The 11,547-nt window shown below is 39.7% G+C and overlaps 1 long non-coding RNA gene across 1 annotated transcript; it reads left to right on the forward strand.

Moving 5' to 3' along the window:
- Positions 1 to 9,270: 9,270 nt before the first annotated feature.
- LOC126234474 (uncharacterized) lies at positions 9,271 to 10,971 on the forward strand. Its single transcript, XR_007544734.1, has 3 exons — positions 9,271 to 9,402; positions 9,548 to 9,665; positions 10,887 to 10,971. It is a non-coding gene; the product is annotated as an uncharacterized LOC126234474 (long non-coding RNA).
- The last annotated feature ends 576 nt before the right edge of the window (positions 10,972 to 11,547 follow it).

Below are 11,547 nucleotides of genomic sequence, written 5' to 3' on the forward strand. Positions count from 1 at the left end.
AGTCCCATAGTGCTCAGAGCCATTTTTGCTAGAAGATTACGTCTTGCGCCCTGCATCAGGAGGTTTCTAGAGCACAGAACTAAAAAACACCAATTACCTATCCACAAATCTAGTTGATGAAATCATACGAAGAAAAACAAACAAAGCTTTCGTAAACTGATTGAGTTTTGATAAAACACACAGCTCTTTGATTAATTTGTAACAGGCAGTATGTGTAAAAATTGAAACAAGCATTTACGTTGGTAAATTGTCTTTTAACACGTACGTGTGTGCTGCATTGCGCGGCACGTATTTTGCATATTGTTAATGTATGGATAGTTTTGAGCATAACGCAGAATACGTCGAAGTAAATTATGCGGTGCTTACAGCACTTCAGCGGACAGTAGTAGTCTGCCCAAATCGTATGTCACCGCCACGTGCCGAGGCTGGCCAAAATACTAACATATTCATTAAGTAAATACACAAGCTTGACAAAATGTGAGGTATTCATGATGCATTCATATTGTGTGTTACTGTGAAGAATGCGATGTTCTTAGAAACATTTGCCTAATGAAAAGACATGAGCAACATAGGTAATCAAGAAATAAAATAGATGCAGATTTTTAGCTTTCAGGAATGATAGCTATAGTGCAATGCTATTATCTGAGATATAGTTTGTTGAAATCACACGAAGCAGTTGAAAGTTGTTAATTCAGAGGTTCATTGTGAAAATGATTATTCACTGTGAAATATTAACTTCTATAGGTTTAAAGATATTGGAAATATTATTGTATTACTGGATGCGCCTCATTTATCTGAGATCGCAGATGTATTCAGATTTCCTTTATTATGTAACTGCGACTTGCTATTGAATTTCAAAGAACCTAGCCATATTTCTGATTCTCTGACACTCTACCATTTCTTGGAGCATTTTCTGCCCTCATAATTGACCGACCTTCGTCAAAATTCTCCGTGCTGGGATTTATCCCAGTCTGGCCATGCTGAAACCTTTGCATCTGGACTCGCCCATATCGGCCGCTTAGCCGGACTGGTCGTGGCACGCCCTCGGCCCTAGAACAACACAGCTTCACAAACAAATTGGCATCATCGCTTACCAATTCTAGGTGGCTGATTAGTTCACCAATATACACATGATTTCATGGAGGATAGTGTTTTAAGAAGAAGTAAAAAGAGGTGTCATGTGATGTGGTATTTATAGAAACAGATGGTAATGTTAACTTCAACTTATCCCCAGTGAACTTTTGTCAGTATTTGAATGTACATTTCCTAAAACGTTATCAAGAAACTCAATTAAAAACAAGTAAGCCATGGATAAGTGTAACGCCCCAACGACCACCTTAAAGTCAATTAAGAAGGATCATGAAGCAGGGAAAGTTATCTTGGCAGTTACGACATCTTTGCCGATGTGCTAACACGAAAGAGTTTTGTCAACAACTACATTGTACACCACTGAGCATATTTGTTAGCGAAAGAGACAGAAGAAACATCGTATTTCAGCAATGGACAAATATCCATGTGACAAATGTGAAATTAATATCTCAAAAGTTAAGTCCAAAGTAACGTCATCAGAGATAACTTTTATGTGGAAGAGAGTTGTAAGCGCAACGAAGAAAATCAATGCGCCTACAATGCTATTCCACAGAAGAAGTCGCTTGCTAGAACTCATCCAGTGCAGACGTACGAGAGCAGTTCTGATCTGAATTATTGAGGCTGCGAATCGTGTCGAGATTGTTTTCGAGTTTAGGAGTGTTTGTTGAGTGACGGGATTCACGTCTAAGAAACTGATTTTATGAACTGAGACAGGAACAGATAGACTCATTTAACCGTGCGCTACGGGTTAATTGAAATCTAATAACGGGATTAGTGAACATTGGACTTGACTTTAAATTAGTTGGACCTTAAGGAGAGGTGAACATTCTATGAAAGAATACACGAGATTAGTCTTGAGTAGGACCCAAGTACACGACATCATGAAGATAAAACAATTATGCTAAAGTGTCGATTTGTGGTAATTGCCAAGAAACTATAACTCAATCGGACTGACTTAACTAAATTATTCCGTGTGCGTGTGGTGCGGGAGTTATAAATATTTAGTGACAAAATAACAATAAACTGTTGGTTACCAGTTAAATACCCGGTGTGGACTACATCATTAAATAGTTTGATAAATGACTAAATCAACGACTACTCAGGAAAGACTATTTCGTTGAAGTGCAAATATTCACGTCATTAGTTGAGAAGTGAACTTTAAAATATTTTCGTGTTACGACGCAATCTTACAAAGACTGAATCAAAGAGTATCTCTGGATCTCGCTGCATACCAGCACAACAATTCCATAGCAACGAGACATCAGCGTAACAAAAAACTGTTAACTAAAATATTTCCTCGCAATCAGTGGTGTGTGCTATGCGGACGAGAGAAGAATTAATAACTACTGCAAATCCGGGCAATTAACAATACAATATTAATGATAAAAAAGCCTCAATTAGACGAGTTCGCATAAGTGGAAACGCTGCGGACTTGTAATTGAGATAAAACGACTACGCGAGGAACGCCTTTTCGGAAGTTTTTAAGGTTTTTTCTCCCGTTAATCTACGGGGACTAACGTTATATCGCATCGTGCCTCTGCCGCGAGAGCTGTGGCAGTAGCAGCTCTACGACGTCGACTACATCAGCACGCGGTTGGAGTCCGGGGGCACGAGCTTCAATAACTAAGGGAATTAAAATCTCATGCAAGATGAAAACGAAAATTATATAAAGGCCACAGTAAGTCAATGTCTGCAATCACTTGCATATTACCAAAAACACTATTATATTCTAAGAAAATTCATTAAAATGTCAAGAAGTAAGCATGTCTTGACATAAATTTAGAATGCCGACATTAAGATTAAAACTCTGCAGGATATTGCCAGACAGGAGATGGGACTGTTAGTTAACAATATACCACAAAAATTAAACTAAATGACAATGTTGTCACTGATAATTCACAAGGTGCAAGAATGTTTAACAATCATTTTCTAAATATAGCATTAATAATAGGCTTTACGGTTCAGTACAAGCAGCAAGAGAATATACTAAAAATGTCGTTACAGAAACCATTAAGCAACTAGAAGCAACTGAATCATAATAAATATATCATTCTACAAAACTTAAAAAATTAGGAGTAACACCATCATCTTTCACTGAAATTAATAGAATTATAAATATTTCGAAACATAAAAGGCTGAAATGGTATTGATAGTATTTGAATTAGCATTCTGAAAAGTTGTTCTGATTTAACAAGTAATGTCCTTATCAATACAAGTAATGCACCCCTGGTAGAGGGAATTTTTACAGACAGGTTAAAATATGCGATGGTTAAGCCTCTTTATAAAAAAAGGTGGTACGAAAGACTTAAATAATTACCACTCAGTTTCCTTACTGACATCTTTTTCCAAAATATTTGGATAAGTAATGTACTCAAGAGCAGTATCACGTTTAAATAGAAACAATTTACGCGGCATATCACAGTTTGGGTTGCACAAATGGTACTCAGTTGAGAATGCTATTGAAACGTTCAGTAACCAAATATTACAATCCTTAAATAATAAAATATTGCCAGCTGGTATTTATTGCGATCTCTCCAAAGCATTTAATTGCGCAGAAAAACGTTGTTTTGTGGAATCGATGGCCTTACACACAACAGATTTGAATCATAGGTAAGGAGTAGAATGTAAAAACATGTGTTGAATAATTTAGGCAGATAATTGGAAAGGTAGAAAATTTTAGTGAGTGAGGAGAAAACATGAAGGAAGTCTCAGGGGTTCAACTTTCGGTCCACTCCCATTTCTCATATAAGTGAATAACTTTTCACTTAATATTGCAAGAAGAACAATTGGTACTTTTTGCAGACAGTACTAGTTTTGTAACAAATATCATTACAGAGAAAGCAACAGAAAAGAATATTAATTATGTTTTACAAAGATTTGTTAATTGGTTCTCTGAAAATTGAATATCCCTAAATTTTGAGAATGTGCACTATATTTAGTTCTCTATGACAAATAGATTCACATTAACAGTTCTTGTAACACATGAGCTGGAATCGGGAAGTAGGACAGATTGTTCCAAATTTTTGGCTGTACATATTGATCAAAACCTAAAGTGGAAGAAGAATATTGCTAAACTTCACAAACAGTTAAATTCATTAAGTTTTTTTGCTCCTCGTGTAACTGTTTATCCTGGAAACAAACGAAAAAACCTCCTGACATATTCTGCATGTGTCCACTCTGCAATTTCTTAGGGAATAATTTTCTGGGGTGACTCACCAGTTAGAAAGGAAGTGTTGATTGCACAAAAGCGAGCAGTAAGAATAATATGTGGTGTCCACCTCGAGTCATCATGTGTATACTTCTACAAGGAATTGGGCATTATAGCTGCACCGTCACAATATATATATTCACACATTAAATTCGCTATTATTAATCCTTCACACTTTGAAAAGAACAATGATATCTTTATCCTCAACAACAGAGGAATAAAATTACCATTATCATCCACTGTTAATGCTCTCAGTAACTCAGAAAAGATTTCAATATGCAGCAACAGAATGTTCTGATCATTTGTCAAAAACCATAAAATATCTTCACAGTTACCAAAGCATGTTTTAAATCTAACCTACAATAATTTCTCCAGGATAGCTCCCTATGCCATGGACCAATTTCTATTTAACACTTGGCGGTCTTAAAAAAACTAGTTAAATGTCGTGCGTAAGTATGACTAAAAAATAACACTAATTATGTGCATCTGTAAACTGAAACGTTCCGTATCATTTTGATAAAAGAATCTTTCAAACGATTGGAACATGTATACGCATAATTAAGTAACGAGAAGACTAACCTAACAACACTTCTGTAATTAGGCTTTTACTAACTACACCAAACAACATAGCAATAAATAATACGACATAGGAACATTTTTTAAAACGTCGTTCGTCAAATTTGGAACTGACTTGTGACATGCAATACAGTCACATATTCACTGAGAACGCGACAGTGACTTATATTAATATATTTTGTCAGTTTAGGTAAGTTAAGTAAAACTTTCGTAAACACAAATAAAACAATTGCAGTCTGTCAAGAACATCGATTAAATATTTTGATGTAACGTTTAAAAACGACAAAAATGGAACGACAACGTAAAGTCGGTTGCAGCAAAAGGCGATAGGTCGACTTCTTTTCATTGGGAGAATTCTAGGAACATGTAGCACATTTGTAAAGAGGACAGCATGCGGAACACTTTTGTGAGCCATTCTTCAGTACTGCTCGAGTCTTTTGGATCCCTACCAGGTGGTATTAAAACAAGAGGTCGAAGCGGTTAAGAGGGATGCTTCATTACTGTTATGTTCGACCAACATGCGAGTTCAGCAGAAGCGCTCCGTGAACCCAGACTGAAATATTAGGTGAGCAGAAGCTCCTTTCGATAAACACTACTGAGCATGTTTGCAAAGCTGGCATTTGCGACAGATTACAGAATGATTCCACTGCTACAACGTACACCTCCCGCAAGGACCACGAAGACAAGAGAAGGTAAATCATTGTTCGTACGGTAACATGTAAACATTCGCTTTTCCTTCGCTCTATTTGCGAGTAGAATGGGAAAGAGAATGCCTAGCATTGGTACAACGTATTTTCCTCCTTTCACCAAATAATTGCTTGGGGAGAATGTATGTAGATTTAAAAAGCTGATGCTGAATTGACCAAGAATAAATACAAAAGCTGAATTAATATTTCTGTCATGCAAGAAGGTTTGTAATGATTAATTAACTGTTTCAGTATGTTGTTTTGGAAATAATATTTTACGTCTATGTCCAGTACTCAGTAGAGACAGCATAATTTACGTTAGCAACACATCGATGCACTTTGTCACGTAATTATATTTCAGCGGCAACAATAAACGGCTTCTAATAATAAGCTAATTCAGTTCAATGGTTACAATAATTATTTGGGTTGTGGGGCGGCGGGTAGGAAAATATTGTTGCCGTTATATAAAATTTGTATATGTTTGAATGTAGAAACACTGCATTTCCCGGCCGATTCACCATATGTGGGGCGGCGGGTGGAATTATGTCAATTTTATGTTGTTTCTATAAATGTTAGGTTTGTAGAATGTTAAACCAGTTCCTATTACACTCCTGGAAATTGAAATAAGAACACCGTGAATTCATTGTCCCAGGAAGGGGAAACTTTATTGACACATTCCTGGGGTCAGATACATCACATGATCACACTGACAGAACCAAAGGCACATAGACACAGGCAACAGAGCATGCACAATGTCGGCACTAGTACAGTGTATATCCACCTTTCGCAGCAATGCAGGCTGCTATTCTCCCATGGAGACGATCGTAGAGATGCTGGATGTAGTCCTGTGGAACGGCTTGCCATGCCATTTCCACCTGGCGCCTCAGTTGGACCAGCGTTCGTGCTGGACGTGCAGACCGCGTGAGACGACGCTTCATCCAGTCCCAAACATGCTCAATGGGGGACAGATCCGGAGATCTTGCTGGCCAGGGTAGTTGACTTACACCTTCTAGAGCACGTTGGGTGGCACGGGATACATGCGGACGTGCATTGTCCTGTTGGAACAGCAAGTTCCCTTGCCGGTCTAGGAATGGTAGAACGATGGGTTCGATGACGTTTTGGATGTACCGTGCACTATTCAGTGTCCCCTCGACGATCACCAGTGGTGTACGGCCAGTGTAGGAGATCGCCCCCCACACCATGATGCCGGGTGTTGGCCCTGTGTGCCTCGGTCGTATGCAGTCCTGATTGTGGCGCTCACCTGCACGGCGCCAAACACGCATACGACCATCATTGGCACCAAGGCAGAAGCGACTCTCATCGCTGAAGACGACACGTCTCCATTCGTCCCTCCATTCACGCCTGTCGCGACACCACTGGAGGCGGGCTGCACGATGTTGGGGCGTGAGCGGAAGACGGCCTAACGGTGTGCGGGACCGTAGCCCAGCTTCATGGAGACGGTTGCGAATGGTCCTCGCCGATACCCCAGGAGCGACAGTGTCCCTAATTTGCTGGGAAGTGGCGGTGCGGTCCCCTACGGCACTGCGTAGGATCCTACGGTCTTGGCGTGCATCCGTGCGTCGCTGCGGTCCGGTCCCAGGTCGACGGGCACGTGCACCTTCCGCCGACCACTGGCGACAACATCGATGTACTGTGGAGACCTCACGCCCCACGTGTAGAGCAATTCGGCGGTACGTCCACCCGGCCTCCCGCATGCCCACTATACGCCCTCGCTCAAAGTCCGTCAACTGCACATACGGTTCACGTCCACGCTGTCGCGGCATGCTACCAGTGTTAAAGACTGCGATGGAGCTCCGTATGCCACGGCAAACTGGCTGACACTGACGGCGGCGGTGCACAAATGCTGCGCAGCTAGCGCCATTCGACGGCCAACACCGCGGTTCCTGGTGTGTCCGCTGTGCCGTGCGTGTGATCATTGCTTGTACAGCCCTCTCGCAGTGTCCGGAGCAAGTATGGTGGGTCTGACACACCGGTGTCAATGTGTTCTTTTTTCCATTTCCAGGAGTTATAAAATAAATAAAATAAAATATAATAAATAAATAAAATATTTCAATTATTTACTATTTGTGATGTATATGATTGTGATTGGTTGTAATTGATATTTCCTTATCTGGAACGTGGACGTTTAATTATTCGGAATCAGACGCTTGACAATGGCTATTTGGTAAAGGCAATGTTACTCGTAGTTGACCGTGAAATAAAACTGAAATAATCGGACTTCGTAATTAAATCGTTTCCAAAGACTGCTGCGGTAGGTACGGACTCATAATCTAATCTCAATATTACAATGATTTGCCAGCCATGCCAATACGTCGTACAGAGGTGATTGTCTACTGAACATAAAAAAGTTACATAGTTAGTTAAATCAGATATATTCAATGAAATTGCCTACAGTTCATAATCCTACTTACTTTTACAAATACAAATTCTTTTCAGAATCGAGTGCCTAGTGTGGTTGCAACTCGCAGTATTCTTCTATAGCATGAAAATATGGCGGTGTGCCAGACAATAAAATAAGGAAATACAGAAGCGTCCGATCTTACCCGTCGGCTTTGACCCATGACGTCACAAATACCGCGGAAACGACCATAAACAACAATTCCAATATGGCGGATATAAAAACATCGAATACGTATTGTAAACACTGAAATACACAAGTTTCACAAAAAGCCTAATGACTGTAACGGGACAAGCGTGGGAAATTGGGGGTTTTTGGGTGGGGAGAAACTAAATATGTCGTTATGCGGTGGGGGGAGTCTGCAGTGCCCCCCCATCCCCCCACAGGCTTTATTAGTGTCAAATCAATATTTTCGAATCATAGGCGGCCGCTGCCGCGGCCGCGGCCGCATTCCAAAAAAAAAAACTCCCAACCTAACCTCAAGTGGGCTACGCTACAGATCAATATGTTCATCAAATTGCTTCATATTACGTATACATGTTCTTTAAACAAGAGTACATCAAACCATGTATTAGGTTTTCCGCGCCGTAATGACGTCACACACCACAACACGCTTACGTCACGGGTCAAAGCCGACGAGTAAGATCGGACCTTTCTGTTGACCCTAAAATAAAATACGTGCTTCTCGCACCACTTCTACCAGAGCTCTCTCTTCTTAATCAAACATAAGAGTAACGTAATTATGCTTTTGTTTTATCAGCGACACAGCGCTGCAGTTGTGTGCCATAGGCTTTATTTATTTGTCACTGATTATTTATTTAATTAATATTTCGCGTTTCCGCGGAAACTCACGCTCGGCATGCAAATGTGCCTTTATATTGCCCCCTGAATTGCGAGGCGAAAGGACACACCTGCAGGCGAGCAATTCACCTAAAGGCACAAGAAAATCTAAGTTATCTACAACTATTTACATGACTTACATTACACACATTATACACATTATGTACAATATTTGAATGACGCGGGTGCGCCGTAAAAGTTCTTATGTTGGCAGATAGAGTGCGCGCATGTGCAGAAGCGTCTGTGTGACTCCGGCACTGCCGTTATATTGTACAGTTAGATCACGCGGCACAGTATTGCAGTTCATATTGTTCGTGTGCGCGCGTTTCTAAATCGTTGCACAAAGAAAACATTCAAGCAAGATTTCATATGAAGACTACATTCTATGACAGGTAACTTAGTTTTAAATTTACAATATTTGTTATAACACAAAACAACTTAGATTGTTGAATGTTTCTTAGTTACATAGTATTGTTTTGAAATACTTCAAAGAAAAATGTCCGTATGTTTCAGGTGCGTTGACCTATACACATCGTGACGTTATTTCAGTTCATATTCACCTGCTGCACAATAATTTTTTACAGGTTAGTGTCGTCGTGGTAAAGTTTTTTTGATCACAGTAACATCGTTGTATAACAACGTGATTAATACATAAGCGTGTCCATTTCCGATTTCCATTATAGTCGTTGTGCTACAGTTCGTTGTGACAAAAGGCATTGTTTATTACAGATCTGACGTGACCCGTCGAGTAATTGGTCCACGTGCAGTTCGTTTTTTACATTCCGTGGAAGCTTGGTTGCAGAACCTCGGACGGCACATAGCTGGCGTCGATCCTTGGACAGTCCAGGTAAGAGTGTCCGTCACATTTCGAGAACATTTCATTCCCTGAAGTTCCAACCAAAATTCTTCCACCCATCGTGTTGTTTTCTGGACAGGCACTTTGTGTCCATTTAATCCAGTTAACATCTTGAAGTTAGGTACTGTAGTAATGTCACTAGACGATGCACGAATTATGCACTTCACATTTTCAGTTTTTTTTTTTTTTGCTGAACATAGCTCACCTAAATGTTCGTAGTTATTAATCAAAGAAATGGTTTATCGCGTTTACATAGGTACGATGCACAATGAATGGCATTAACCGTTTCTTTCACATAGGTTTCTGCGTGGTTGCAGAGTTAGTAATGTTCGTTAATGTCCGTGAACAGTGGTTCACTATGCAATGTCTTTTTGGCACTCGTTTTGTTCCAATTTTTTACATAGTAACAGTTACATTATACATCATTGAAAGAAAAATAAACATGAGTAATCGTACATATACACGTCACATATTTTCTTAGCATAAACATAATTCAGTTGCAAAAAAATGGTTCAAATGGCTCTGAGCACTATGGGACTCAACTGCTGAGGTCATTAGTCCCCTAGAACTTAGAACTAGTTAAACCTAACTAACCTAAGGACATCACAAACATCCATGCCCGAGGCAGGATTCGAACCTGCGACCGTAGCGGTCTTGCGGTTCCAGACTTCAGCGCCTTTAACCGCACGGCCACTTCGGCCGGCAATTCAGTTGCACATAAACATGTTTACATCATCATTACATAGCTATGGGTTATTACATTGTGTCACATTTGATTACATGAATTGCAGATATTGACGTCCTCTTTATCGGTTTTGCTGGAATTTTATCGATGTTTATTTTATGATGTCATCTGAAATTAAGATTGGTTAGACACAACATTCATTACATCAGTAGGCAAGACCAGGCATTTTCACTACTCAATAAATATTCAAAATAATAAGAGACGGAAAACTGTTCGATTCCTCGCGTTTTGTGCGTGTGTGTATAGTGTCTGTGTGGCCTTGACTACTGATAGATGCTTTTCGTGTTGAGAGATGTGCGTCTAATCTATTTTTTGAAGTAAAAGATCGCTTCACAGATGACGTCTGTCGGTTCGTCAGGTGTCATACCAAGTCAGTGGTACCTACAGTAACAAATGTTTCGTGAAAAATTAATATATCATTCACTGCTACGTAAACATAAATTTTATTTTAATATTCCGTCTTCCAGGTGGTGGCGCGCGCTGAAAGAAGAGTTCTTCTGCCTTCAACTGCGTCACTGGAACCGCTGAAATGAAAATTTCTATACTACTTATTATCTGTGTTGTAGCAACAGAGTTTTTCGAGTTGCTTAGCAATGTTTTGATGGGTATGACTTTGACATTATTCCGCATGAAATGCTCTAAGATCTCGGTGTGCGTATAGCCCAATAATTTTGTTAGTTCTACGATGTTGTAACAGATACGCACCAGGATGCGGTATGTTAATAATTATATAAGGTCCTTCATATAGCAGACGCCACTTAGCGTTGCGTCGTTTTAGTGCTACAGATTTATGTTGAGTACGAAGTAGTACAAGCATTCCTACCTCGAATTTTTGTTTTCTTTTTATTGTGTTTCTGTGATGTTTGTTTCGTATCTGTGCGTGATGTGTCAGCGTAGTCAAAACTTCTTTTATTTTCTGTTCTGGTGTGATTTCCTTGTCTGACAACTTAGGTAATGGTTCTATCCACTGATCGTTCTGTTTGCAATTGAACATGATCTCGTTAGGTGTGTAATTTGTATCGTAAATATTTAAGTTATTGTGTACGTCTTCGAAAAGACTTAGGTGGGACACCCAATTAGTATGTTTTGATGAAATATAGGTCCTCATGAATCGGTTTAATTCTCGGA

Source organism: Schistocerca nitens, chromosome 2 (assembly GCF_023898315.1).
Source record: "Schistocerca nitens isolate TAMUIC-IGC-003100 chromosome 2, iqSchNite1.1, whole genome shotgun sequence".
Taxonomy (NCBI): domain Eukaryota; kingdom Metazoa; phylum Arthropoda; class Insecta; order Orthoptera; family Acrididae; genus Schistocerca; species Schistocerca nitens.